Genomic DNA, 6,974 nt, shown 5'->3' with positions numbered 1-6,974 from the left:
AACTGGATATTAAAAGGAGTTATTTTGGTAACAAATTTGTATCTTTTGTCAATAACCCTTCCTCAATACATGTACAACGGAAAGTTTGAAATGCTATCAGCACTGGAAAGTATCTTGAATAGTTTACGTTTCTATATATTCAAAAATATTTAAAGAGTTACCATGCAATTTTATATGCATCATATTAAAGATCTGCCTATGTAACAAGTACATGTAACTTTTTGTTTCATAAATTTTATTCATTAGACTTTTTTCTATTCAAATATCCCGTAAAACTTTTCACAACGTTGGTACTATTTACATGAACCCTTACCCCTGTTTTAAAACCTGTGGGGAAAATTCAAAGAAAATTAAAGTTATTAACTGAAAATTTATGCCTATATCTTTTAGACGAGCTGAATAAAAATCAGACAGGCGTTACTTCCACATACATGTATTAACTTCATGCATTAAATTGTAATGTTTATTTATGAGGATTTACAGCTCTGTCAACACAAATTATGTTGCAGAAATGAATACTTTCTTAATACAATCATTTTAAACAGTGAAGTGCATGAAAATTTTAAATCTTCCAAATTATTCAAAATTCCGGCAAATTTCATGTAGTGTACTTTATTATTAAAAAGACATTATTTGTCTTTTAAAGTTTTAAAAGAAATTTTGAAGTTTATTATTATTGACAGAGTTTTTTTTTTCTATTAGCATAATGACCTTTAAGGGAGACAATAAGCGAAATTATCATAGTTCCCAAGATCAAAGTATTTTCTTTATTATCATTCAAAACTAATAAGATATTGAATATTGTTTATTATACTTAATAGTCTAGTTCTTATAATTAAAAGATAATTTTCAGAGAAATATGCACGTGTACATGTTGAAAAAAGTAACTGCACGGGCGCTGATTCATAAGGGCCACAATCCCCCCTTTTCCCTTTAAGTTTTTTTTTCTGAAATCTTGACTTTTTTAATAAACTCTAACCAAGATAATCTTTTTACTTAGCGTTCTTACTATGCTCCTAACCTGAAATCCTGGATCCACCTCTATTGCATATTCGATATCTTAGTTTATTATACTTAACTTATTATTTTTTTTTCCATATTTCATAACATCATTACAAACGTATAAGTACGCCATTGTGAACAGATTTACACGTATGTTCTATCATTATTCTTATTTCCTGCACGCAAAATATTAAGAATAGCGAAATCGATTCGCGTATCTCAAATTTTAAAAATTTTTGTTTGAACGCACTCAAATCTTATGAATATTCATGAATATTATTGACGGCTAAGTTATTGACGGCTAGCTTCCATGTGGGCTGGTATTGACGGTTAGCTTCCATGTGGGCTGGTATTGACGGTTAGCTTCCACGTGGGCTGGTATTGACGGCTAGCTTCCATGTGGGCTGGTATTGACGGTTAGCTTCCATGTGGGCTGGTATTGACGGTTAGCTTCCATGTGGGCTGGTATTGACGGCTAGCTTCCATGTGGGCTGGTATTGACGGTTAGCTTCACTCTGGTAACTTAAACAGTCAGAAAGCAACACGAAGACGAAGAAAACAAAACCAAACGAACAAACGTTAACTATGTTAGCAACTCGGACTTCCATGGAACCACAGAGTGTCGGAGTAAGAACTATTCGACCACAAAAACAGATCTCATTCCTAACCGATATTGTATACCTTCTGGAAATAGTTCTGGTTCTGATCAGATGTATCATATATTGTGTTTAAATCATACAGGCTGAGTTCATTTTCGTACATATGGAATATTATCACACAAGAATTAACAGTTACCATTTATCTGCTACACATGTATCATTGTAATTTTGTTACGAATTCTTCTCTTAGACATATACTAGTAACCGTTTTTATTTCATACCTTCATACTTTGTCATTTCCACAAATGTTTAATCTTTACTTTGTTTTAATATAAAGCAAAAATCATTTCTCCACTAATCCACTAGTAATATAAACAATATGGAGTTGAAGCTCCAGTCATAATAAAATATCATGTAAGTCATCTTTAGTCATAAGATGTTTCAATTGTTTCATTTTTCCAGTCGACTCATGAAAAATTCGCTTTAAGTGCAGAATGGTGATGGCTTGGTATATGATAGAGACTTTAAATATGGCATCTGAATACTCTACTAGGCCGTTTGTATTGTCGGGAATAAAGGGATATCCTATAATAACATTTTAATAACCGAAAAAGTAAATGTCAACGTATCTTACTGATCCAAATACAATATTTTAACACTTTCTTCAGAATCTGAAAAAAGTGATAAGCAATCCCCGTAAAACATATGTAGATTGCAGAAAAGAATGTAATATAGCCGGGAGGAAGAAAAAAAAATGTCACATTACAGATCGAAAGAAAAAAAAAGAATGTCATGTAGCCGAGAAGAAAAAAAAAATGTCACATTACTGAGAGAAAAACGTGTAGCCGAGTGGTAGAAGAAAGAAATTTTATATAACAGAGAAGAAGAGGACTTGTTTTCACTTTTGAAGTGAAATATTGTAAAGACGAAAAATCGTTCTTACTTGTTCAATTCATCTGAGCTTTTTTTTTCTTCAAAAAGTCAATTCTTTTCACAAGCATTCGTGTCTAGTAGTAGGATGTAAGCAAAGCAAGGGTTCTTAGACTAAAAAAACTCAACAAACATGTATACATGTATGTACGTATTACTTAATTTGCGCATGTACTAGATCTGCTCATGGATATTCTTTCTGAGATTTGAGTCATTGATGAATGTAATGCAATGTTTTGTTAATTGTACTTGATAGATTACAGAAAGACATTCTGACCTTGAATGCGTCCATTGATTGGTTTCTGGAACATCCGGAGCAGCTGGGAATCATCCTCAGGATTCAATTATTGTATAGTTTGTTCGGTACTTGTCACTAAGATGATAATTGTAGCATTGTCCCAGATTAAAGACGTGTACTCAGCATTTTTAGCTGTTTGAAAATGAAGTCTTTCCCGTTCAGAAGTTCAGTACAGTGATTTTGCGTCGTGTCTTTATCTATGTGGCCCGTAGAAAAACTTTCCCCTCCATCTGCATTTTAAAAACTGTTGCTTCTCCAGAAATAAAACTGGATTACATAAATTATAAGCTAGGCGTCAAATTGAACAATTGAAATTCTGTTCTGCATTTGATATTTGTATCTAATATTTCTTCTGGAAAAAAACAAACAAACATGTGCCACAGAAGTCAGACACATACTCTCCTTGTGTGATGCCATACATGTTACAGAATAACATACCTTAAAAGTAACACTCCTTGTTTAATGTTAATATGATTGTGTTTATACATTACATATAATGAATAACAATATATAAATAGCATATAGCTAAGAGGGTGATAAAGCAGTTTGTTACCCCAAGAAAATTGGTGTTACCCTGAGGCGTTGCCGAAGGTGATAATGTATTTCCAAGGGGTCACAAACTCCTCCATCTAATCTATATGTTATTTATTCTATTATACTGAATGTTCTATTGTCATTCATTCTTTTTCCAATAAAGCCCTAACAATCAGTGCTCTATGTTTGTCTTTTGTCTTTGTTTTCTTCTGTAAAATTGTTCTATTTTCTTTCAAGTTTGCATTCATTTGAAAATGGAAACGTCACCTGTGGATGACAGTTTTCTTGTTACTTAATCCGTCTATAAGAAGCAGAATCAACAATAACAACAACAAAACATAAAATGACACAGGATACAGATTCGTAGTGGATTTGGCATCATGATTTAAAAAAAAAGTAAATACGTCTATAAATAGATGTTATATCAGTTTGCGCATATTGGTTCGCCTTTAAACGCAAACGGCACAAAGATTGAACTGGTACCTAGTTTTTACCAGTACCAGTTTATAGACAAAAAAGCCTCTGAGCCATATGATAAAGCAGAATATTACTCTCGGATTGAACCAATCACAATTCAGCAAATTGACGTGAGGTAAAGTAAAAGTCATATATTCAACAGACTAGTACCCTAAATTATCTACATATGTTTACTATTCCCTACTTGCAGCCATATTTTATTCTGTTTTTGCAGAGTTATCTCCCGTAAGAGCAGATATAATTTCGAAGTCTCTCTAATCGATGGTCGGATTCGGGTGCAGAAAAAAGGGGTAACTCGAATGAAAATGGAATCCCCAGCGGACAAACACAACGGTGTTTCTAAAATTTACAGTGTTTCATTTTGTTGGTAGGTTATATAAGGATAATTTTCATTTGTATCCCGGGTAAAGAAAATTTATGGCAGGGTCAGTAGAACGAAAAATTCCCTTTTGACTTTCGAGATCTTCTAAAGTATCGTCGATATCGGATGGAAAACCTTACGTGTTCCGAATAGACACCTGCTCCAAAGCGAGATAAATGTTGACAAAATGTTGGTCCGCAAGTTGGAAATTGACATATTAATTTTTTACGGATTTCGTCAACTGTACATGTTCGCGGGTATCAATTTTCGAGGTGTCATGCAATGTTTAGGGCTATATAGTGTTAAAAATAAATTTTTCGCGGTTTTCTGTCCACCAGCAATAGCGAAAAATATTTCACCGATTGATTGAAAGTAAATTTATTTATAAAAAAAAACGAATTTGTATCATTGAAATATGTTTTAGAAATCATCGGTTACATGTAACACTTGAGGTTTATGTGTCAAGTGAAGAGTGGGACTTGCATGCCTTCCCTATTTAGCATCTCAGTTTTTCATGTTATAAGTGATGTATTTTCTTTTTAATTTATTTCACAATGCGATTTTGATAAAATTAACGCGTAAAACAGAAACTAAATGGTTGTAAGGAAATAAAAGTGCTGGTGGTCGGAAAAATGGGAATGTTTCAAGTCCAAACAATTAGTACAATTACAAAATTTAAAACATTAAGTGTCAGAATATAGAGTATAGTATGTTTTATTGTAGTTATGCTAAAAAAATCTAATTTAAATATTGTAAACTGGAGAAACTACTCTCATGTTTAATATTTTAATAGAAGAAGTTATATGTTTCGATTGACGATTAACTTCCGTGGTTTATGATAATTGGTGTCTGGTTAACTCTGCCAAACACGTGTAAAGCTAACTATATATAATACTTTATGATTCCTTAAAAGACATCCGAACAGCCAATGGGCGATTTATGGCTAAAACACACGGACGTTTTGTCACTAAAGTTAGAATTCATTCCATTTTATTGTCAGGTTGCCCTTTAAAATAGACAGAAACTCCTTAACTATTTATAATTTCAGTGTCAATATATACCGTTTAAAGACAAAAGGGGTATTGTTCATCATGACAATGTTTCCATATATAGTGAACCATGTCTTTGTTTATTACCTGTACTAGGGAAATGATTCCATTGAAGACTTCCTTTGTTCTCAAGAAGTGTAATATATAATCAATTACAACTTCATTCAGATCATCTGATATATTGCAGACTAGAAGATGAATCCGATGATTTGCTGCTGGATACCGAATTGTTTCCGTTCTATCCCTACTTTCATACGTGTAGTTCGACATTCTCCATGGTCGTGTGTTTTGTACGTGCAGTTCATTATCCATGGTCGTTTGTTTTGTACGTGTAGTTCGGCATGATCCATGGTCGTTTGTATTGTACACGTACGCATACGTATAAGTCCTCATAATGTGAATCAGTGCGAACTTAGAAACAGTGAGAGCCTGTTTCAGTTTTATAGGAAGTTTTGTAATACAAAGGGTAACACAAAGCAAATTGAAGGATAATTTTCCGACACATTCGATTTGACTTTTAACCATGGCAAAGTTACAGATGGAGGAGTAATCAAGGGAACCAAGGTTATAGCGGTAATCAAAAGAATGTAATCCAGGGACAAAGACCAGACATGGAAAACAGACATACACAACAAAGAACATAAAGTAACTAAAATCAAACATACAAAGTAACAAAAGTAAATGAGCAACTCGGACTCCACTAAAAACTGGGAGCATGGACCAGGTGCACCGGTAGGGTAAGCGTCCTCTGCTTTTCTAGAAACACCCGCCGAGTTGCTCATAAAAAGTCAAGTCCGGGGTAGACAAATGAGGAAAGGAAAACTATGACCCGTTGAATACATCAGTTTTCATGGTGCTGATGGATACATCATAACGATCTACGAGTTCATGATGACGACCATAAAACTTCTGCATTGATGACTTCAATCTTGTAGCAACATAACCAGATGTTCCAGAAGCCTACTTGTTAGAGTTCTAGCGCGATGCAAAAAGTCTGCGTTGCTTATAATCTCGCTTTTTATTCGACAAAAGTGAGAGCAACCGTGAAACTCGAGACTCCTTTAATTGAGGGATATTGGTGTCCGATATATTTTCAATCACGTACATATTATTTATATTTAATCATGAATAACATTTTATATATTGAATAATTGGAAGTAGCTCACTTGTTGAACCAATTAAATAATTGATATACGAAACATACAATATAGAACAGTGATCAAGAAGTTCACCAAATAAAATCTATTTAAATCGGATTTGGACTATCAAAGCGAGAAAATCCATCTTTTTACTTGTTTAGTTCCTTATCTTTAACAACATGTTATGTTTATAGCTCGCGTCTTACAGTTTTGTAAACTTGTAAAAAATATTTATCCTAATTTACGTAAAATTGTAAAAGGCATCATTATTTTATCTAGATTACACATACCTTCTATGTAACATGTCTTTTTATTTTCTATAACATATTGTATGATCGTAATACTTGTACAATACAACTTGACTTTGTCTTTGACTCGTTCCGGACAAAATAAATACATATATAACCGGGTCAGCAAAATGTGCAACACACTTGTATTGCCCTCGTTGACAATTTCTCCCTTTAACAGCGTGATAAATAATTTAAAATAAAAAATTCCGAACGATTGCTACATGTGTATAAACATGTAAGTACTCATTTATTATTTTGTTTGAAATCTGACCTCTTTAATCATTATTAGCACACC

This window comes from Perna viridis, chromosome 9 (assembly GCF_037379345.1).
Source record: "Perna viridis isolate PV_CMFRI_1.1 ecotype Kerala chromosome 9, ASM3737934v1, whole genome shotgun sequence".
Taxonomy (NCBI): Eukaryota; Metazoa; Mollusca; class Bivalvia; order Mytilida; family Mytilidae; genus Perna; species Perna viridis.
Note: the sequence above shows the minus strand (reverse complement) of the source record.